The sequence below is a fragment of the Solanum pennellii genome, chromosome 8 (assembly GCF_001406875.1).
Source record: "Solanum pennellii chromosome 8, SPENNV200".
In the NCBI taxonomy this organism is placed as follows: domain Eukaryota; kingdom Viridiplantae; phylum Streptophyta; class Magnoliopsida; order Solanales; family Solanaceae; genus Solanum; species Solanum pennellii.
In genome coordinates this window covers 24,103,760-24,127,970 of record NC_028644.1, presented here as the reverse complement: position 1 = coordinate 24,127,970, position 24,211 = coordinate 24,103,760, and the positions used below count along the sequence as shown (strand labels likewise).

Genomic DNA, 24,211 nt, shown 5'->3' with positions numbered 1-24,211 from the left:
TCCCGTGATCTCGAACCTTAAGGCCAATAAAATGATGTCCAAAGGATTATTGTGTCATCTTATGAGTGTTAATGATTTAGATCATGACATTCCTTCCATAGACTCAGTGCTTGTAGTGAATGAGTTCCCAAACGTGTTTCCTGATGATTTGTCTGGAGTTCATCCCCCTCGAGAGATTGACTTTGGTATAGACTTAGAACCTGATACTAAACCAATTTTGATTCCTTCTTACAGAATGGCTCTAGCTGAACTCAAAATGTTGAAGGTGGAGTTAAAAGATCTCACTGACAAGGGTTTCATTCAGCAGAGCATATCCCCTTGGGGCGCTCCAATGTTGTTTGTGAAAAAGAAAGATGGAACCCTTAGAATGTGTATCGACTATCGGTAGCTCAATAAAGTCACTATCAAGAATAAGTATCCACTACCAGAATAGATGACTTGTTCGACCAACTCCAAGGGTCTAGTTTCTTCTCGAAGATTGATCTTCGTTCACAGTATCATCAGCTTAGGGTTAGGGATGAAGATATTCCAAAGACAGCCTTTCGTACCTGTTATGGTCATTACGAGTTCCTAGTTATGTAATTTGGTCTCACTAATGCACCTGTTGCATTTATGGATCTCATGAACAGAGTATTCCATGAATACCTTGACTCTTTCGTCATAGTATTCATTGATGACATTCTCATCTACTCTAAGACAAAGGAAGAGCATGAACAACATTTGAGACTAACCTTGCAGGTACTTAGACAACATCAGCTGATGGAAAATTCAGCAAGTGTGAATTCTGGCTTACATCAGTGACCTTCCTAGGTCATGTTGTGTCCGACAAAGGTGTGGAGGTAGACCCAGGAAGACTGAGGCTGTTAAGAACTGGCTGAAAACTCTTACTCCCGCAGATATCCGTAGCTTCTTGGGATTGGATGGTTATTATCACAGGTGCGTGGAAGGTTTTTCTTCCATTTCTGCCCCACTCACATCTTTTATGAAGAAGAAATTCAGGTTTGAATGGACAGAGACTTGTGAGAAGAGTTTCCAGGAACTCAAGGACAGACTCACTTCAGCCCCGGTGCTTACTTTGCCTAAGTGTGGTGAGAATTACACTGTTTATTGTGATGCACCTAGGGTTGGTTTGGGTTGTGTTCTTATGCAGCGTGGTAAGGTGATAGCTTATGCGTCTATACATCTCAAGGTTCATGAAAAGAATTATCCCACTCGTGACCTGTAATTGCCAACTTTGGTGTTTGCACTGAAACTGTGGAGGCACTACTTGTATGGAGTGCATGTGGATGTATTCACAGACCATAAAAGTCTCCAGTACGTGTTCACACAGAAGGAGTTGAATTTACATCAGTGGAGGTGGTTGGAGCTGTTGAAGGACTATGACATGAATGTCCACTACCATCCAGGTAAGGCTAATGTTGTAGTTGATGCTTTGAGAAGGATGAGCATGGGAAGTACAGCCCACGTTAAGGATGAGAAGAAGGAGTTGGTTAAAGATATAAACAGACTGGCCGGACTGGGTGTGCACTTAGTTGACTCTACTAGTGGGGGTGTTTCAGTTCATATTAGTTCTGAATCATCCTAAGTAGTTGAAGTCAACAAGAGTCAGCATCTTGATCCTGTGTTGATGGAGATCAAAGACTCAGTGTTGGTTAAGATAAATGAATCTTTTGCTTTGGGAGGTGCGGCATACTTAGGTACCAGGGCAGGCTGTGTGTATCAGATGCGGATGATTTGCGGACCAAGATTGTTTTAAAGGCCCACGTTTCCAGATATTCCATACATCCAGGTTCTACCAAGATGTATCATGATCTTAAACAAATATATTGGTGGTATGGCATGAAGAAGTATATTGCTGAATATGTGGCCAAGTGTCCTAATTGTCAGTAGGTGAAGGCAAAACATCTTAAGCCTGGTGGTCTTACCCAGATTATTGAGGTTTGGACATGGAAGTGGGAGGACATTAATATGGACTTCATGGTTGGTCTTCCGAAGACTAGGAGACGGCATGACACCGTATGGGTTATTGTGGACCATATGACTAAGTCTGCGCACTTCATCTCTATGAAGTCTACTTACAGAGCCGAGGATTAATGGAGACTCTACATTGATGATATTGTGATAAGGCATGGGATTCCTTTGTCTATCATTTCAGATAGAGGAGCTTAGTTCACTTCACATTTCTGGAGATCCTTCTAGAAGAGCTTAGGCACGCAGGTAAATCCTAGTACTGCCTTTTATCCTCAGACTGATGGGCAAGCAGAACGCACCATTCAGAAATTGGAGGACATGTTTAGAGCGTGTGTAATAGACTTCATAGGTAGTTGGGATGACCATCTGCCTTTGATAGAGTTCTCGTATAATAATAGCTATCACTCCAGCTTTGGGATGACACCGTTTAAGGCATTGTATGTTAGGAGGTGTAGATCTTCAGTTTGGTGGTTCGAGGTTGGAGAGTCATCCATTTTGGGTCCAGAGATCATTCATGAGGCCTTGGAGAAAGTTAGAGTGATTAGGGACAGGTTGGCTACTGCTTACAGCTGATAGAAATCATATGTACACAACAAAAAGCGGCCCTTAGAATTTAATATTGGTGACCAGGTTTACTTGAAGATATCACCTATAAAAGGGGTGATGATATTTGGTAGAAAAGGGAAGTTGAGTCCGAGGTACGTGGGGCCAAATGAGATCCTACAGCGTGTGGGTAAGGTGGCCTATGAGTTGGCATTGCCTACAGAGCTAGATTCTGTTCATCCAGTCTTTCATGTCTCTTTGTTAAAGAAGTGCCTCGGTGATCCAGCATCGATTCACCTGTTGAAGGTTTGGGGGTTGATGAAGACTTGTCCTATGAGGAGGTACCTGTTGAGATTTTAGACAAATAGATCAAGTGGCTGAGGAACTATGAGATTGCAACAGTGAAGGTATTTTGGAGGAATCATCTTGCTGAGGGTGATAGTGGGAGGCCGAGGCCGATATGAGTTCCCGCTACCCTCATCTTTTCAGCTCTTGAGGTTAGACTTCCAACTCTTAAGTCTAAGTTTCCTTATCTCCTCTGTTCTTGGTTGTTGTTGCTTGATTGTGTATAATACCTATGTTATGATATGACTGGCGTTGTGCTATATTATAAGAAGTATGATTCAGGTACGAATGTTCCTAAGGGGGGGGGGATAATGTAACAACCCTAAAAATGGCTATGCTAAGTAATGCTTAATGTGTCTAGAATGTCTACGATTAGACCGGGTTCACACGGATTGATGCGCATAGAACTAGACCTATGAACCCTTGCAACAACCAAGCCAACCAACTTGTTGAGTTAGTTGAGCTACGAAAAGTTGGTTCTAGGCATGTAAGGCACCCGAATATGAAGATCTACCTGGTTAAGTCTTAACCGGACTTAAAAAGGGGTAATCTTATTTTTGGAGGATCTAGGGATAAAATGGTCTCTTTCCAGGATAAGGGTTGCATCATAATTATCCTAAATATTTAATTAATTATTTAATTAATATGGTGGAGGGGAAATTTGGGTAGAAAGGACCGAAATTGGCCTTTGAGCGAAATCTTGCTCCCCCCGGGTTCGAACCTAGGTGGGAGTAATGATTTAGTTTGATTATTTAATTTGGTGAATTAATTTAACAAATTAATATTTAAATGCTGATTTAAGAAAAAGGAAAATCAGATTTAAATTTTTTATTATTAATTATTATCTATTAACTATTATTTAATCTAATTTGACTAAGTCTTGCCTAAAAGTCCTATTTCTAAGAGAACACTACCTCACATCTCTCTCTTTCACGTTTATCTCCCTCTCTTCGAACACTCTCTCACGATTTCACTCTCTTTCTAGTTACAAAACAGAAAACAAACAAAAACCAAGAGTTCTTCACACTTGAAGAACTTACAGAAAAATACAAACGACAAGATAATTTAAGAACGTAAAGCAAAAAGGTAATTTCTCATAGGGTAAGGTGGGACATTGGTTTATTGGTGGATTAGGAAGCACTTTGAAGGTGTTGAAAGCTTAAACCAGGTATGGGTTTATTCCTCTTAGTCCTTTTCGCAAGAGACCCTTAAGTCTCAGATGAATCTACTCCAAAAACTAGGGTTGTTCCCCCATTACATGTTCCCTGTCACTAGCTCCCAGTGATCTGATGTTGGTATGTCTGCTGGTAGATTAGGCGTGTAATGTGATGTTTGTGATGAATATGTTCATGAAACTGTGTTCGGAATTGTATGACTAATAATTTATGTTTTCCGAAATTAAGTGAAAAAATATGTGATCCATCTCTGTAAATTATCAGAAAAAGTTAGAAACATCTTGATCAAGCTCACATAAAAAGAGTTGCAGATAGATCGCCGATCCACTCGGTGAGTCGCTTAAATAGTTTGGTAAGCTAGATTGGGCTCACCGAAAATACCGACTTAAAAGTTTTGGCAAGTTGGCATTGCACAAACCTTTTAGCGAATTGCCAACATCTTTCAACGATAAATAATTAACCCGCCAAAAGTTACAGAACAAAAAGAGTTCAAGGATGCAAACAAAGGGCAAACAAGAAGGCTTTGAGCGAGTCATCGAGTAAACTTGGCGACCTTAAGCTTCTCACCAAAAGTTACAAAAACCAACATCAAATAAAGCCTGAAATTAAAGGCCAAATGGGGAACTTCGGTGAACCGCCAAGTGGTTCGGCAAGCTTGACCCAGCTCGCCAAATGACTCAACATGCCTACTATAAATCCAACATCTCGAATTAAACCCCATAAACCTCGAAATCAAAATCAAAACATGCACCACTCAAATTAAACTAAGACCCACAAAACTCATTACCTCAGGATACTTACAATTTTACCAACTAGACTATGCAACATATAAGCACAACCCCACATCACTTTTTTTTTAAAATCATGACGAAGCACAAAAAGCACAGGATTTCACAATCAAAGCAATAAAGATAGGAGTTTTGAATTTAAACAAGGCATATTCAAAGCAAATAAGATCAGAGAGGCCTCATACACATCAACATAATATAACAATTTTCATAGGAGTACAAGAATATAAAAAATAAATTTAGGGTTCAGAAAACAAACCTTTTATGCCGATTAAGATAATATTGAAATTCTAGGGGGTAATATAATCCAAATCAGAGCACAAATCGATGACTAGAATGCTAAAATATAGACAATAAAGTGCGGGTGTGAGTTTGAGAAGATAAAAAGTGAGGGAAAGCAAAGGATTTGAAACTTTTAAACATTTTGGCCTTAAAAAACCGTCCAATTTTTGTTCATTCAGTGACATTCTTCATGATCACCGAACCACTCGGCAGCACGCCGTGTAGTCACTTACCTCGTAGATTCTTACAGGACCTACATATATTGTGGGGGTCGAAAAGGCGGGTTGGATCGTTGTCATCAAACAAGTCGGCGACTCGCCAAGTTATTCTTTAGCTTGTCGAGTTTCACAAAACCTATATACAAGTTGTCTTGGGTCAAATGATGGTTCAAATCGGGCACACCAATCTCACAGTCGATTCGCCAACTGAAGCAGTAGCTTGCCAACCTTCACTTTTCAAATACTTTCCACACTCCAACCTGCAGAATCAACACTTGATTATTTCTAAAACAAGAATAAAGTAAAAAAAGTTTCTTGGGTTGCCTCTCAAGAAACACCTTAGTTAACTCGTGGAACGAGGCTAGTAGCTATTCAAATCTCATTATTGCGGTTCGCCATAGTACTACTAGGCATCCCCTCCTGTTAATTAAGGAAGAAGTGAGGTAACACGTTTCCTAAGAGGGATTTGATTAGATAGATTGATTGATCTACTGTGTGAGCCAATCATTTGATTTAGCACTGTAACATTCTCCCTCATCTCCTGCAGCATTCTGTCATGCTCATTGACCTTTTGGATAATGATTAAGAGTGTATGTTTGACACGTCTGTTGTCATCGTCCTTAAGTGTTCTCCTCTCATCACGGGGTGTGTACCTATTCTTTCTATTGCGCTGGACTTCAACCTCTTCTATCTTCTTGGCCAAATCATCCAGTTGAATTAATAGTGGGGCCAAATAGTAGCCCTCATCCATCTCTTGATTGACTTCAGTCATATGACCAACTTTTCTACCAACTATGCTCAATTTATCTGTTCAGCTAGCAATTCACAAACCAAAACTAAAAATGAAGTGAGTATCACTATTGCTAACAAGAACAAAATTCACTTTAACTAAAATTTCTCAAATACCACCACTCCCCGACAGTGGTGCCGTTTTAGTAAATGCATTAGGATACTTAATTCAATTCTAAGTGCCGACAATCTCTAGTCAGTTTTATAACTAAACTAATTGAGTTGAGGTCGAACCCCACAGGGAAAGGTTTTGAGAAATTATAGTCCAGTGATAATCAGTTCTAATTAGTTATAGATAAAGACATTAATGAGTAAAAACATCATAAATTCAAGGGGTGACATAAAGTGATGAGGCGGAAGATTGTGTTTGTTTCACTATTACCTCTTCCTCTTGGCGTGTTTTAATTCTTAAAGTTATGACCAATGATTTTGAACCTATTTGTAGTTATACCCATGAAAACACCTTAGAGGAAGTTGTTTTAGAGACCCCTTTCTCTATTAATTGTTGACAGATGATGATGCTTTTAGAAGATGAGTGGATTATGTTTTTAGAAGATGAGGGTGTCAATCGAGTAAAAGGAGGTGTACTCCATTCAAGCCCATGGATTCCTTTCCATTTTATCCCCGTAGTAATTTGACTTGTGGAACATGTGAAATGATGCTTGTTCAAGATGACAAGTATCATTTGCTGGTTTTCCTAAGGTAGGCTTTGTGCCTTTTTGAATGTGGAACCAATGAAGGCTTACATATGTAGTTGTATAAGTGTCTTGGTTCCTTAGCTTTACCCCTTTGTCAGCATTTCTCAAGTGGCCGAACATCCCTCTCTTTGAAAGGTTATAGACCCTTGGTTGATATTTGAAGCTTGGTTATATGTTAAATTTGTGCATCCTTGGTAAGGTGATGAACTTGTTATTGCTAATTCTAACCCTCATGCAATGAGGATCTTTTCGTGTTTGCTTCCCCTATTGTTTTGCAAGATATGGATTTGAGGATGCATCCTTTAAAAGAAGGGGAAAATGATGTAATCCTGATTGTCTCAAGGCTATTCATTTACAAACTTCAACGTATTTATGGTCCGTTTACAAGGATGGAAGATCTTGGGCTTAAATAGATGACGAGGCAGGGTTTCCATTCCTTGCATGGTAACAAACACACTTTGAATGAGCTTTCAAATGGGAAAAATCATGCTTGGATGATAGCTTGGAGCGTCAGAGGCCTAACAAAGCGATGAGGAGAAAGTGAAGGTGTGATCCACCCGATGAGTTGTCAATTACTTCGGTGACTTGCCAAAACCCTTTGGCGATGGTTCCAAGATCGCCTAATGGCCCAAGGAGACTGCTTATTCGGTGAGCTAAAGGAGATTCAGCACATCGTCCAATGGACCCCCAAGGTCGCAAAAATTTACAGTAAGCCATCAACGGAGAAGCCAAGGTGAAGTGCACATCACCGACGAGTCAACAAATCACCAAGAAGATTGGGCTTGCCTGACTTAGCTCAGCCATGGCATTTTGGGGTAACTTTTGGGCCCTTTTATGATGTAATAGAATTAAAATATAACTAATCATTTTAGTCTCATTTTAGTTGAGAATGATTTTGAATATTGTGGTTGAAAACCTAAAACTCTTTCTGTGAGTGTTTGAAAGCTTGGCTTAAGCTTTTCTTGAACCTTGTATAGAAACGGGGTTGGTTGGGATATTAAATCCGTTGAGGTTTTCGTAAGAGTTACGTGCTTCTGGTTGGATTAACAAAATTCATGTCTTTGGGTTTAATATACCCTTAGGTTTATCTGTGTATCCTCTTTTTTGTCTATCAATTTATCTTTATTTTCTTGTCTTTCAATTTTTGCATTAGATTGTAAGCTCTAGGGTCCGTCTGTGCCTGCACCTGAAAGTATAGAGTTGTATGGGATTAGTACACACTTATACAAAGTATGGGTATATGCAAGCACACACCAAGGACAAGCATGAGCTCTCTCTCCTATCGATATGAATTATGGAAAGTCAAGTCAGTGGACTTGCCAAATCGGATTAGGAAAGTCATGTCATGAGAGTAACATGCATTATCATACTTATCAGTTTGCAAACAGCACATAACATATTGGACATATCATATCACATAGTTTATATTATTCTTTCTTATGCCATGAGACCTTGGATCATGGACTTGACATTAGGACTTCCCAAAATGAGGGCTCAACACATGGGACCTCAACTAGGGAGCCTTCTGTAGCAAACACAGAGTCTGCTTCATTCATTCGTACGTATTTCATTTTTCATTCTTTCATACACTAGTGCAACCACCAGTCATACCTAGGATTTAGTTTAAGACTCTCATCGGGTTCGCTGTGCAATGACCAAGAATAACCTAGTGTCATTACTTAAGTCTAGCTCACCTCTTGATTATTCTATCCTAACATCTTTGGTATCGTTAATTTCATTATGTGCATTCATTGAGGCAGACCTTATTCTTTCTTTGGGAACTTTAACCTTAACCGACATAGATCATGTGAGCATTATTAAATCCAGCGTGTGCCCTAAACCGAAAATAGGTGGAATCACCAGCCAAAATGACCCGAACATCCTAGCATATATAGGGAGTCGAACCCTGCTAGATCCCTATATTGGCAGTATAAGTTCAAAGACTAGGAAATATAAGGAGACGCATACCCGTCATGACGGACAGTCTCATCTCATGAGATTTACGTGAACCTCCGCCCTTCCCGAAAGAAGGAATCACTACTCATAGCTAGCCTATTGGTGCTCAATATGAAGTTCCATTACATTCCAGTCATACATCATTGATGCTGGCTTCTAGCATTAGGACATCATAGCTCATTAAATGATTTTCTCATCTCATAATTTGTATGAAGTATGCATTAACTTCAATACTTTCATCACAGTGTTCATAGAGACTAGTCTCTTAATTAACTTTATACTCTCAACATTTACTTAGGCTGATTTGAGATTGTTCTCATATTTCACATTAGCCTCTTATCATGTTGTCACTACATTCATTAGCTTTAGCACATTTGCTCTTTATAATTACTCACCCTTTTTACGTGAATGTTCATTTCATCATGTGCCAATGCACTTGGCACTTTAGTGTGTTTCACACTCTTACTTAACCCTTTTAGGGTTACATCATTTCATCACATACATATTGGGTTCACTTACTTTTAAACGTATGCTAGAATTATGAGTCTATACATACAAGCCATGAGGATTCATTCATAGTTCGTTTAAGTAATTTATATCTTCTTAAGATTATGTGATACAAGACTTATGCATCTTGTATGTATGCCAAGATCTCAATTTCGATCTATGTAGGCAGCATTCATTTGAACATTTATTCACGTACGACTTATGTGTCAATACGAAATTGGGCAAGGGAACCCTATTTCGAATCCCTTGGATAACACTTACATTTTTATTTATTTTCCCTTTTTCCTGGTCCTCACCCTCGGCTTGGGGACCCGATTTCAAATCTCCTCACTAACATTGTTTTTCCTTCCTTTTTTCTTTCCCTTACTTCACCTTAAACGTTTAGGCATTAGGGGACCCGAGATCGAAACCCCACAAGCACATTTCTTTATTTTTCTTTTTCCTTAGATCCTTTTGTGTTGGCCGAGAGGATGTGGGTTCGAATCCCACTCCTCTCATCTCATTATTTTTATTACTTTCTCCTATTCTCCTCATTCGACCAAGAGGTCGTGGGATCGAATCCCACTCCTCCAATATTTTTTTATTTTTAACTTTCTGATTATTCTCATGTTTGACCGAGAGGTGGTGGGTTCTAATCTCACTCCTCTCACTTATTTATTTTTATTTTCAAGTATGAGAATCGGCTGAGGAACCCAATTTCGATTCCCCTTAACCCCATTTCCTTACTTACATTTTTCTAGTGATTTTAACATGGTGAGGTCTCGGGTTCAATCCTTAGTGACCTCACTTATTTTACATTCATTTTACATTGCATATTTTACAGCTTTGCTTGGCCCAAACCAACCAACAAGGTACTGGAAATTGGGTCACATTTTTCAGCTCATTTTTATCGACAATTATATGTTAGTTCTTAGGGCATTTCGTGAATCATTTAGTACATTTTTAGGTGTAGTTTAATACTTACATTTAGCTAAGAGTTTTTCACTCAAATCATCCACATTATACCTCATATGAACATCACGATTTATACAAGTTTGTACACGTTTAATACAACCATAAAACATGTCATTTTTGAACATCAAATCGAAAGTATATGTCACGGCTTACACATTGCCCTTTTCTTCACGATATTGATCACCGAACTATGTCAATGGGAATGGGTACCTAGATATGCTAAGAAAGATGTGGAAGTGATACCCACGTCCTCAATTGATATTCGGAGGATCGAGGCAGAATATTTAAAGGATAAGGCAGAGAAGAAGAAGAAGAAGAAGGCATCTCTAGTGGATCATTCCCCGAGCGTGGATACAAACTCACCACTGAAGAGGCATCTTTGCCTTCTGCCCCTGGGCCTTTAGGTACCTCTATTGTTGTCCTTTTTTATACTTCGGGTTTTCCTACTGCTGCACTACCTCCTAGACCTGTTGTTGTTGTTTCCCGAACGCCACTCAGTAAGGCTTCATTACACCAGATGGGACTGCTGGCCCAGTATGTTGATCATCGGGATGCCAAACTTTAGTCCTCCCTCCCACGCGTAATTCAGAATACCCTGGCAGATACTATGACACCATTGAGTGCTACTATTGATGCCCTTTTTGTCATGACAGTGATGTGTCAGCGTGGCCAAGGAGCTACTGAGAGCGTGACGGCCTTAAAGGCCACTATTGCTGACCTACAAAGAGATGTGGATCAGCTGTAGTCCACCGATATGCCCATGATTTTCGAGATGGTGGATATTCTATAAGTGCCATAAACGCCTCCGTCTACCACCAGAGATGAGTTTAGAGTTGAGGACACAGTTGATCCCAAGTCTGAGGCGGAGACGGATGAACAAATGATGGAGGTAGTTGATGAGGTTTTATATGAGGGCTATACTCAGACTAAGGAGGCCATGGTAGATGCAGTTGTGCAGGCTTCTTTGGCGCTTATACCTTTATCTAAGCCTAGTACAACTGTTTCTCCTTCTAAGGTGACTCCGGGTATTGAGGACCATCCCAAACATATGAAGCAATTGTAGTCTCTCTTTAACTTGATTCTTTGATAATTGTTATTTTCATTTTGAGATAAGTGATTTTTATTTGTGGTAGGGTGAGGCCTACTTTTGTGACTTCTTTGAGTATATGTTTTGTTTATTTATTTGGTTTGTGAGATTTACCTGTGTTTTAATTCCATAATATGGATGTTTGAGCTTGTGGCTCTGTGTTTAAATTGTAAATAATATTTGACCCCTTCAAAAAAAAATTACCAACTCTCATTTGGAGATGAATGTGGTTGTTCTTTTGAAAATTTGAGTCTCGTTTTTTATTAATACCGATGACTTAAATAGTGTTCAAAATAAATTGAATATGAATGTGCGGATACGATGAGGACAAATGAAGTTGCATAGACAATATGTGAACTTTTTGTGTCTCACTATAATTTGCCAAGTATCAAATTGAGTTTCTTGCGATGAACACTGCACATTAGCAAAAGTGTAGAGTCTTGTTTGACTTTTGTGTCAATGCCTTGTGTGATGAGTTTACCGTGAACCATGTATGATGACACCTAGAATATTACCCATTCGTTCGGTTGACTAAGTTATGTGATCTCGTGATATGATCTTAGATAACTTTGAAGAGTGTGAATCAATTTGACACATACCTCTTTTGTGGCCTACCTTGTGAGTGTGTGATCCTTGCTTGAATACCCCTTGAGCCTTCACATTTTCATTGGAACAAACTTTATGAAAACATGACTTTTATTAATCCATTACCTTTAATACTCTTGAATTGTGGTTGATTGAATAGTCAACTTAGGCCAGAAGCCTATGTTGGGAGTGTGGTGAAAAGAGAAGGTAAATCAAGAAGTGCAATAAAAGTCTCCTCTAACCCATGTTGTTGAGAAAAATGAAACACCTCCATCTAAAAAATGAAAAAGGTATGGAATAAAGATATGAAAGTGAAAAAGAAAATAAGGTATCCGAACAATCCATGGAGAACTGAATAATGGGATGACATGTGAACATGAAACAAAATGATGAAAGAAGAGGAAAGGAAGTCTTCTGAGCACCACATTTAATCAGTATTGAAGTCACTGAGCCTAAACGACCATACATTTACACTCAGTCCCATTACAATCCTTAAAAAGACCTTTTTTATCTAAGTGAGCTGAAACAAAGGTTGATTGGAAAATACGGGAAAACCTATAGGTTGATTCATGCATTATGTTCATCTTTTTGAATGTGAACATTACATTTGATTCCGGATCTTAAAATGCTTGAAACATTGTGTGTGGAAATGGAATCATTCTTTGTGTGAGGGCATTATATCACTTTCGTTGAGCTTGATTTGCATTAAAAGCAAGTATCCTGATCTTGAAAATATTTGATAATGGTGTCTCACAACTTGAGTCTTTGAGTGCACAATTGATCCTTGCATGAGTAGTTGAGTCATAATGTGTATATGCATGATTGACTCTTGTGTAGAACTATTGGAGACATCATTTTTGAACTGCTAAACTTGAGTTTTACTTGAGGAAAAGCAATATTTTAAGTTGGGGTGTCGAGGAGTCAATGATTTGGACTCATTTAGGGATATATTTTGATAGTTTCAGTGTCCTCAAAATGCATATTTTGTCTCAATAGCTGATGAAAAGCCTTGAGTTTGAGGTAGTTGGATGTGGAGACAAAGAATGAACACTATTGAACAAAAAGGAATAAGGAAGTTGAAAGAATAAAGAAATAAAGGCCTAAAGATCACCTAATCCATTCGGTGAGTCGCCGAATGGCCTTAATCTTGCGTAACGTTCCAGAGTGCTAACCGCTGAAGGATAAAATTAACTTGGGGATGAAAGGAGAAGTTGAAGTGTCGCCGAACGGTTTTGCGATGCAGTGTGATATCGCCCAAAGTTATAGAACGTCAAAGATGTTGAAGGCAAACACAAAACGGCGATGCAAATAACAAAGAGAAGAACGCCGATTTTACTGGCAATCACGACTAACTATACTGAGTGATCATTTGCAGCACAATTTTTGACAAACATAAATACATTTTTTATTCTTCGTCTAATATTTAGACATTTTGGGAGTATCTAGACTTTTAGTAAACAAATAGACAATTCAATTTTTATTTCTTAAAGTGTTTGGGAGACATTGTTCTTGAGTTTTTGAAGATTCTAAGATTTCCAATTCCAAGAATTTGGAAGTGGGTGTTGAAGATTTTTCATCGTAGACCTGTAAAGACATTATCAATCATACCCAGTTGATAGAAACACCATTTGGTATCAATTTTTTACTGTTTACTATGTCTAGCTAAGACCCCAATTCTTGGGGTGTGATTATGTGAATTTAGGTTAAATTTATTGTGGGGTCTTGCTAATGAGTAGTTAATTTGTTTTTTAAATGTGATTTCGTTTATTAGTTGTGTATGAACTTAATGGGATTGTTGTAGAAAATATAATTTCATTTTCATGTTTTTGGCTTGCTCGAGAGAAAAGTTTTAAAAAGAAGACAACTGAATTGATAGACTATTATTATTGGGTTGTCATGATTCAGGTTGAGAGAATAAATCCTAAACCATCTCCCACATATTCAGCTTGAGAGAGTGAAAAGGATAAGGCAAAGGCTGGGTGTAATCGTGGCTATCAGTGTTCGTGAGAAATCAATTTGATTGGGAGTAAATTTCTCGAGAGACAATTAACCACCACTAAAGTCTAGTTTATCACAATTTTACAACAATTTACTATCAATAGTATGTCCCCGGTTGTTTATTTTAGCTCATATTTCTATAAACCCCCAATAATCTTGTCTCCTTATCCGTATCTCTATTTTTACTATTTTAGTATACAATTATCTATATAAAAAAAACCTTCGATATTTGACACTTGTGTCACCCCTTGAATTTTGATGTTTTTACTCATTAATGTCTTTAGCTATAGCTAATTTGAATTGATTCACACTTGACTATCAATTCTTGAAACCACTCCCTGTGGAATTCGACTCTAATTTCACTTAGTTGAGTTATATTATTGACAACCATCGACACTTAGAATTGGATGATGTGTCCTGATGTGTTAATCAACTAACAACATTGATGACGCTCATCAAACAGAATGAAGACTAGGTCCCCAGTGGGAATAATAAGTTGGCTTGCCCTTCCCATATGTGATGGAACTCCAAGGTGGTTACAGGTACGGGCCCCGATAGAAAAGAGGGACCTATATGTAGCTGCTAAATATTGGTTTGACTTTATCAGTGGTAGTCTGATGGCATCCCACAATGAGTGTTCTTCACCACTCAAAAGTGGCTTGTCTTAGTGAAAACGTTGCACGAAAGAGAATTAATTTGGGGAGGATCGTTGGGAATGAGATGGCCATGAGGGCCAAGCAGCGCCAGACCTCCCTCCCCTTCCTGGCTTTGATCACCGAACTATACAAACAGGCTGGGGTTCCTAGAGATGCAGAAACGGATGTGGAAGTGATTCACATATCCTCTACCAATATCTAGGATTGAGGTAGAGTACCTAAAAGATGAGGCAGAGAAGAAGAAGAAGGAAGCACTAGTGGACTCTTCAACGGTTGTGAAGACAGACTTGTTACCTAGAGAGGCACCTGTGCCTACTCTGCCCCATATGCCTTTAGTTACCTCTATTGTTGTTCCTTCTGACACTCTAGGTTCTTCTGATGCTGCACTACGTTCTAGACTTGTTGTTGCTATTTATCGTCCTCTACTTACTCAGGCCGCATTAATCCGGATGGGAAAGCTTTCCTATTATGCTGATCGTTGTGCATCCAGAATCGAGGCCTCCGTTTCGAGCATAATTTATACTGCCCTGGTTGATGTTGTGACACCATTGTGTGCTACCATTAATGCACTTGCGGCTAGGATAATGGTCTGTGAGTGTGGTCAAGTGTCCAGCTAGGAGGCGACGACTTTAAAGGCCGTTATTATTGTTCTGATGGGTGGTTGGATCTGCTGAATTCCACCAATATGTCCATGATTTTTGGGACTCTAGCGATTTCAGTCATGCCAAAGATGCCTCTGGCTATCACCGAAGTTGAGGTTAAAGTTGAAGAAACAGTTGATCCCGAGTCTGAGGTGGAGACGGATGAGGATATGCTTGAGGTTGCTAAGGAAGCTTTATATGAGGGCTTTACTGAGACTGAGGAGACCATGGTAAACACAGTTGTGCAGGATTCTTTGGTGGATACACCCTTGGTTGACCCAAGTGTAGTTGTTGTTCCTTTTGAGGTGACTCTAGGCACTGGTGCCCAAGTTCAGAGTGATGCACCAGGCGCTTATGCCCAGATAGATGGAGCAACTTCTTAGACAGGATCTCTCTTTACCAGTCTCTCGGTCTTACTTTTTGACTTTTGGATATTATTTTTATTGCATTTGAGGACTACTGGTTTTTAATTTATGTTGGGGTTAGGCCCACCTTTCATGAACTTTTGTGATTATGTTTTGTTTATATATTGCACCAAATATATATATATAAAAACTTTTCTTTTTAATTCCTCATTTATATTAAGCATCCGTTCAAACGACCAAAATTAAATAAGACTTTTTCCCAAAATATGTTTCTTTCTTTTGCAAAAAAATAAATAGTACAATGAGCACTTGGTTTTCCTCTTGTTTTCCCTAGACTGAGCCATAGTCTAGGGAAAGAAAGAAAACTTTTTCCCTTCCCTAGAACTCTCACGCTCAAATCCTTCTCCTCTCCCATCAACTTTGGACCGCCGAAAAATGGCAATTTCCTGTGGATCATCTCTTCGACCTTATACACCGTCCATCAATCAACTATCCTATGGCTTCACAACTTCTCCTCCTTCCCCAGGCATTCCTCTTCCCCATTCCCCTTCACTATTTCGTCCCATCAAAGAACGGCTATGAGCCGCTGGAACACAACAATACCCGGCGGTCTCTTGCTTTATGTCTTTCCCATCACCTTTTTCTGATGAAAACAGACCCCTACGCTGCTACAGCTCTGCTCTAGCCGAGTTTTGTTTAAAATATTTTCAAAATTTCTGGTCTTAAAAATTTGAAAACTGATGATTGATTTTGATATCAAGTTGCAACTCTTTGTTTTCCAGCATTATTTTAATTTTCAAATTTGAATTTTGGATTCTGTTTTTCACCTGTAAAAGGATGGCTTTTTCCCATCCAAAACCAGAGGGAGAAAGGGACAGAGACAGATAGAAAAACGAAGGAGTATCGATTATCATCTAGAAATCATTCATCGACATCCGAAAATCATCATGAGAAGCACGAGTTCGAATTCGAAATCACTTGACGTCAAAGCTTTTAGTTTGCTGCTCTACGCAAGGTCAGTAATCTTGTTCTATTGACTGTTAGTTCACTGCTTTGTTTTAATTATGTTTATAGTATGTAATTAGACATGTTTTTTTAGCTTCTCTCATGTGTTTAATTAGTTGTTAAGTTAGCATTCATATTTTTAGTAGTTTAAGTTTACTGGCGGTTTTTTCCCAGAGTCTTGAACTCGCCTCCTATGCCTTTGGTGTGATGCCTTGAGTCAAAATTAGTTTATATGTCCAGTTGATTTTTTTCATTTTTTGTAAATAGTACCATCTGTATATTTAGCTGAGACATGATTAGTTAGTTTCTTATTACTGCCCTACAGCTGATCACTTGGTTCAGATGCTAGAGGGAATGTTTAGTTTTAAGCCCAAAAGAAATATTTGAACAATGTTGTCGCAGTTTCCTTATTCTATTTTTGCAGCACTATGTTTCTTTATTCCGATTTAAGTTTGAGGAAACCAGCTGGTGTGCTTTAAATTCTGCATTTTGTTATGTACATTCTGCGTTGCATGTTATCCTGTGTGTATATAAGTTTTGTACAGCTTGTATAGGTTTCATTTTTTTTTATAGTTTGTGTTTTAAAGCTCATGTGTCCCGAAGTATGAACATTATCGCTTTATTTTTGTATTCCAAATTAGCTCTGTGATTAAATTCTGACTACTACTTCATCACTCTGTTAATTATTTTTGAGTTATGTTAAAAATATGGACTGCCTTAGAGTGTCGGATAGAAGCCGAGCACCTAACAGTGATCCTCATCTTCATTTTCCTATATTAATCATATCTTGTTATCTTGACGGTTCTACTTGGTGATCATGATTTTTCCTAAAAAATATTTCTGCGTGGACTGTCATCACGTACTGCCTCTATTAGATGTTTTAATTTGTTATGCCGAAAACATGTAAGTCTCTTGACTAAAGTTCTGTTAACCCCCCTTTTTGTTATCTTGTCTAGATACATATATAACGCATTGTTGTTTCTGTTGTTTGGCATAAGAAGTTCTGTTCTTATTTGGATGGTTCTTAAATGAGAATAGTCTTACATAAAGTGAAACTCCTACACATCGCTATACAACTACAACTGAAGCCTTGTCTCAAATTGCTTCTCTGTTTAGCCTAAATTTAATATAAATTTTGTTAGTGAGTTTAATATTGTTTTGAGTTAGTTACTTAGTAAGGCTGGCCCTTTAACTGGTTGTTCTTCTTTAAGTTTGTGATCCTTCAAACTTCCCTTTTTGTATCTGTCAAGTTTTAGCTTCTATGTTTACTCGTCTTAGTTCAATGTCGTCTCTATTGATGCCTAGTTTGAATTCTTCGTTCTGGTTCGTAACTGAAGAGTAATGCTACATGATCAAATCTAGAACAACTTGACATGAATATGTTTGGATTCAAAAGTTGTACCCCTTCGTTCCAATCCCCCTCCTTGTTGGAAGATCTGGAAAATATAAGAGCATGATAAATGTCTCGTCGTTAAGTGAAATATAATCCTTCATTCGAGATTCATGAAATTCTGGTTATACATATTCTTCATTTGGGGGCTGATTTTATGAGAACTAATTCAAAAAGTTTTCGACTAACTAGTTTTAATCTAGTAGTGATGTGGATTGATTTTTTTTGTGTGTGATCAGTTAAGGTGATTCCCCTTCAGTCTTTTTTTTTGCAAGTTTATAGTTAAGGTAGTACCTTATAGTACAAAATAGATAAATAATTGAATTGATCAGCTTTCCATGGCTCATCCTCTAACTGTATGCTAAGATCAAAAACAATGTAAGTGTTATCTCATGCCCCAAATCTTCTTGTGATGTTTCTCTCTAGATTGATTAAGAATTGGTAAACTAATTGCTTAAATGTCATAAAGAAAGAGCCATAATAGTATGATGTTGTTGTTCTGAGTATATTTTCCAGCATGCCTATGACTACATGTTACTTATTTTTACATGTCTTTGATGAATTTAATATCCAGTTGTTAATTCTACTTCTTCTTTGTTCATCACAAGTACACTCGGGAGAGCGTTTAGAGTTAGTATATGACTCCATCTCTGTCCAAACCAGAGAAGCGACTAATAGCCTGCATTACCGCCCGTGTCTAGTAGCCCTTTTTCGCGTCAATGGTGCCCAACGCTTCCTTGTCGCTTCAAAGTTTCATGTGCTTTATATACATATACGTGTTGTTGCTTTGACTAACATTTTATACATAGTATTTAACATTGATATTTGATTGCTTGTATTTGTGTTTGGATTTGTACAAACCAACTAAGAACGATGTCTAAAGTACAGATTTTTGTAAGGCCAAAGTGCAGATTCTAAAGTTGAAGGAAGTGCAGATTTTTTATACAAAAATGCATATTTTTAATTTTAAAATTGCAGATTCTCAAGCTTAAAAGTTGAAGATTTTTTTTAGTGTGAAAATGTTGCTTTAAACATGCTCTACTAAGCAGATTTTTAGTTTAAAACTGCAGGTCTTTTTTTGGTCCAATACACAACCCTTTTCTGGGCTTTAAGGTGTAAGATTTCAGCTTAAAATGCCAACTTTAAGAGGTAAAAACTGTTGCTTTAAACAGCCCAGCATTGCAGATTTTTCTAGTGTGAAAAATGCAAATTTAACATGCTCTGCCAAGCAAATTATAACGTAAAAAGGTGAAGATTTTAAACTTGAAAAAATGCAGGTTTTGAGAGGTAAAACGTATAGATTTTAACAGCCCAACTGCATTTTTTTTTGCGTAAGAATGTCGTATTTTCCTTAGTTCTCGAACACCATTTTGGGATCTAAAAATATAATTCTTTTGGAACTAACCACTATATTTTGAGAGTTTAAAAGTTGCAATAGTTCGAGTCTGAAAGTTCTTGACAATACTACTTTCAAAAGGAAGAAGAAATGTTATTTAAAAGAATATTTAATAGTTATACTTATCAATGCTTACTTAAATCTTTATGTTAAGAAAAGCTTATGATTTAATATTCCCAAATAAATTTGAAACTAGTTTAAAGGCTAAAATATTTACCCTTTGGAAATACTTGTTTTTTTAAGAAAACAAATAAGAAAGTAGGCTTACATATCTAAAAACAAATAAGTATAACTATAGAACAAGTCTCAATAGTTTGGCCCATTTTATATTATTGACATCACCCCTTTATAAAATATATTTGTTATTGTTATTTTTAGATATTATTAAAATATTTAATTTCTTAACCTGCTATTTTCAAGGATTTTAGATATGTCAAAGGTTCAAAATATAAGGTACATATATGTTATATGCAAAAAGGTATAAATTCTATATTTTAGTTTTCTCTATACAGAACTTATTTTTTTCACATTTTTTTTCAAACTCAACATTTATTTTGGATACATTTATATTGGACACCTCTATACTTTTCAGCATATAAAATTATAATACATTTTCATACGCTTATTTATTTATTTATTTATTTATTTTACAGTGTAATAAGCATACTGATATTAATTTTTCTATAATGGACTTATATATGTCGTACCTTTTGTTTTTCTCTTTTTCTTAAAATTAAAAAAATTTACTCATTTTAAAGAGAATAAATAAATAGGTTTTCCTAATTATATTTTTCTAAATTGAGCTTAAGGACTATCGTCAGATAGGCTCTGAGGGGTGCTTAACACCTTCCCCTCGAGTAACTAAAACCCTTACTCAGAATCTCACTGGTTTCGCAAATCAAAATAGAGTTTATATTTACATAAAAATGGTATTCCTAATATTTTCCTTAAAAATTTAGGTGGCAACTATAACACAAACATTTTTTCAAAAAATCAGAGTGTCAGCCATATTATGTTGTGAACTGTTTTTGGGCGGTTCGAAAATAAGGTGCGACACTAATGAGGCATTATATGGGCATAGGTGCATATCTGCTACAAAAAAAGTTGAGATCATCAGAGATAAACATAAGATAAGCCAGAGTTGTCAGAAGTCCTATGCATATATAAGGAGAAGGGACTTAGAATTTGAGATTTCTGCTTGATTTTCCTGAAAGTATCACTTATAAAGGGAATAATGAGATTTGGCTAAAGGAAAGCTAAGTCCTAGATATTTTGGCCCTTACAAGATCTTCAAAAGGGTTGATTCAGTCACTTATGAGTTAGAGCTGCCAGCTGAACTAGTAATAGTCCATCCGATTTTTCATATTTTCTTGTTGAAGAAGTGCGTGGATTATCCAACATCTATAGTACCATTAGAAAGTGTGGTTATAAAGGATAATCTCACTTATGAAGAGGTAGTAATTGAAATTCTTGATCGCCATGTTCGAAGGTTGAGAAACAAATAAGTCGCATCACTCAAGGTGATGTGGAAGAGTCAATATATAGAGGGAGCTACTTGGTAAACAAAAGTAGCCATAAAGTCCAAGTATTACAACATGAGGTAATAGTTCCTCTCTTTCAGTTATTTTTGCATAAAATTTAGTCTCATATTCCTTAAGATATACTTACTTTTTCAGCATATTTGCAAATTCATGAAACTTGGTTCAATCATATATTAGTTTCCAAAGGGGCAGATATTGTAACATCTCAAAAAATCAGCTTTTTGACTTAGCAGAAAATTTGTGAACCATGGCAGGGTTCACAGACCGTGAAAGGAACCATGAATTGTCGACCTGCCTATGGCTCATGCCCTCCCAGAAGAGGTGGACAACGAGACCCTTCACAGGTCGTGGACCATCCAACAAGCCATAGTGAGGCTTGTCTATGTCAGGCAGAACCCACCAAGCTCAAGTGTCAGATCATGGAGCCCTCAACGAAAGGCGGTGGTCTGAACAAAAGGCCGTGATCTTAATGACGGGCCATTGTGGCATCCGTGAACTTGAGCCATTAGACCCCAGCTCAAGTAAAGTTCCACGGCGACCTTCACGATCCGTGGTCGTTCACATGTAATCTAGTAGGGCTCGTGGTTTGACCACCCAATAACCAATAGTAAGTTGCTCAAGAACCACATCCCATACAACGAACAATGGTCCTATCCGTTATTGCGTCCATGTTCGAGCCACGTTAGAATTTAAGTGGGGTCGTTTTTGTTTTTTCACCTATATGTTGGACATCTAAACTATGTTATTTAACCCCTAAACTACGTATTTTTTGTCAGTTTGAGCCTAGTAACTTAATCAGAACTTACCCAAATTGACCATTCACCTAATTTCACAAAAATTAGAGCAAAAAAAAGATATTCAGTGTTAGCATCCTCAAGAATAGTAACAAGGTTTTCTTCAATTCTAGCCTTGAAATCAAAATATTTCTCTATGAAATTCGTGATGAATCATTGCTTTACAGGAATAACTAATATTACTTGAGTTGTAGGTAATTTTGTAACTAGGTATGTGGGATTTGACTAGTAGATTCGTATCACCCATTAAGTCCCTAGAATTCAATCAAATTCGTAATTCTCTATATTATGTTTAGACCTAGGGTTTATAGAACTTCATAAAATTGCTATGATTTAGTTATTGTAACGTTCTTAATCATATTATCATGTCTTCATAATGCTTTTGCATAGATTCTTTCATGAAACTCAGAATCCTAGTTGTGTAGTTATTAGACTATCTAGGATAGATAAACAAATATACATTCCTCGGTTTTCAAATGTTTCATTATTAATACTTAATGTTGCATTTTAGTTAGTATGTCAGAATATTGAGCTATCCAATTTATATTCAGTATATTGTTATACACATTCTTGTTGGGACTAGGATTATTACTGAGTTAGACTAAGGTCAATCGACCTTTAAGTCCCAGAATTATGTGCCCCCATAGGTTAAGTTTTTTCTGTGGGCATCATATTTAGTGATGACACCAGTCACTCCTTTATACCCCTACCAAGTTATATTGGGGCCCCTCAATGGGGCGTATATATCGAATTCACGTTTATCTCACGTGTTTCTATGTCACTTAGTTGTAACTCCCACAGTAAAATTCTATTGATTGAGTCGGTTATCAGTTTCAGTTCAGTATTCAGTTTTAGCCTGTTATGAATTTGGTCATTGCATTTAGTTTAATTGATATTCTGTTTTTTCAGTACATTTATCAAGTTCAACTTATATTATTGCTCTGTATGCTTTGTACAGTTATGTATATTGTTCATCTTTGTTCTATCATGCATGCTCAGTTCCTTTCAAGTACTGACGCATTGACAAGTCCATGATTTTGGACTCATTGAGAGATTTATTTTTATAGGTTTAGTGTCCTCAAATGCTTATTTTGTGCCAATAACTAATGTGGAACCCTTAATTTCCAGATATATGGGTTGAGGAACAAAGTACGGATACTAATATGCAAAAAGGAACAAAATAGGCTGAAAGAGTAAGGAAATGCAAGCCTCGTGATCGCCAAGTCTACTTGGCGAGTCACCAAAATGGCTACTTGACCGCCTAAAATTCGAGTGAGCCAAGCCCTGAAGAAAAGAACCAAGTTGGTGAGATAAAGGAGCAATTGGCGGATCTCCGAGTTATTCACTGATGCAGTGTTAGATCGACCAAAGTTACAGACCTTTGAGATTGCTGAATGCCAAGGCAGAAGGGCGATAGAAATTACCAAAGGGAGGCTCGGCAGAAGGGTGTTTCAGCAAGCCTGACTTACTTTGCCAAATGTCTCTTTGCAACATATTTTTGAAAACTATAAATACATTTTGAAACATTGTGTTTAGTATCTAATGGCATAATATATGAGTCTATTACTAAATTTTGAGCTCTGGAGAAAAGTTTTCTCTAGTTTTTCCTAAGTTTGGAGAATCGATGTTTTCAATTTTGAGAAACTGAAAGTGGGTTTCGACTTGGAACATTGTAAAATAAAAATCAATTTTATCCAGTTAACGGAAAATCAACTTGTTAGCAATTTTAACTTTTTTATGATGTTTATCTAAAACACCCAATTCTTAGGGTGTGATTATTTAATTTTGGGTTAATTTAGTTTATGGGTATTGCTAATTGTTTGTTATGTCATTTAGAAGTGAGTTCAATCATTAATTGTGATCTAATTTAAGAATTGTAGTTGCAAAATGCAGTTCTACCATTGTATTTTTTGCTTGCTCGAGAGATAGGTTATAAAACTAAAATTATTGACTGATGGTTTATGGGTACTGGGTTGATATAAGTTCGGCTCAAGAGAGTAAATCCTAAACCCAATCTCACACATTCAGCTCGAGAGAGTGAATCGACTAAGGTGTGGATTGTTCTTATTTTGCTAGCTTGTTGATGTTTGAGAGAAATAAACTTGATTCAAGATAAACTATTCGTAAGAATGTTCTCTATAGTCTAACTTACTCACTAAGATCTAGTTATTTTGTAATAGTTGCAATCACCCATTTATCTATATTATTCTATAATTGAATAACATCCCAAAAACCCGTCTCAATATTGTTATTTTCGTATTGTTTACCACTGATCGTTGTTGATATTTCTAAACCAAAACCCCCATTTGACATTCGTGTCACCCCTGATTAGCATAATGTCTTAATTCAAAAATTTCTATTCCTATGATTGATTTGAACACATTCATACTTTCCATATAACTCTCAAACACGTATTGTTCCCTGTGGGATTCAACCCCAACTCATTTAGTTGGGTTATATAGTGATTAATGACCATTGGCGCTTAGAATTAGATGAAGTGTTTTTTATAACGTTAATCAAAATGGTG

At 37.2% G+C, this 24,211-nt stretch overlaps 1 long non-coding RNA gene across 3 annotated transcripts; it reads left to right on the top strand.

Annotated features, from left to right (window-relative positions):
* Positions 1-15,815: 15,815 nt before the first annotated feature.
* On the top strand, positions 15,816-23,250 carry LOC114078262. Of its 3 annotated transcripts, XR_003579796.1 has the most exons (5): positions 15,816-16,573; positions 19,024-19,102; positions 20,309-20,949; positions 21,145-21,497; positions 22,813-23,250. It is a non-coding gene; the product is annotated as an uncharacterized LOC114078262 (long non-coding RNA). The 3 variants fall into 3 exon arrangements; XR_003579797.1 differs by lacking the exon at positions 21,145-21,497 and having other exon boundaries at positions 15,818-16,573; XR_003579798.1 differs by lacking the exons at positions 19,024-19,102; positions 20,309-20,949; positions 21,145-21,497 and having other exon boundaries at positions 15,830-16,573.
* The last annotated feature ends 961 nt before the right edge of the window (positions 23,251-24,211 follow it).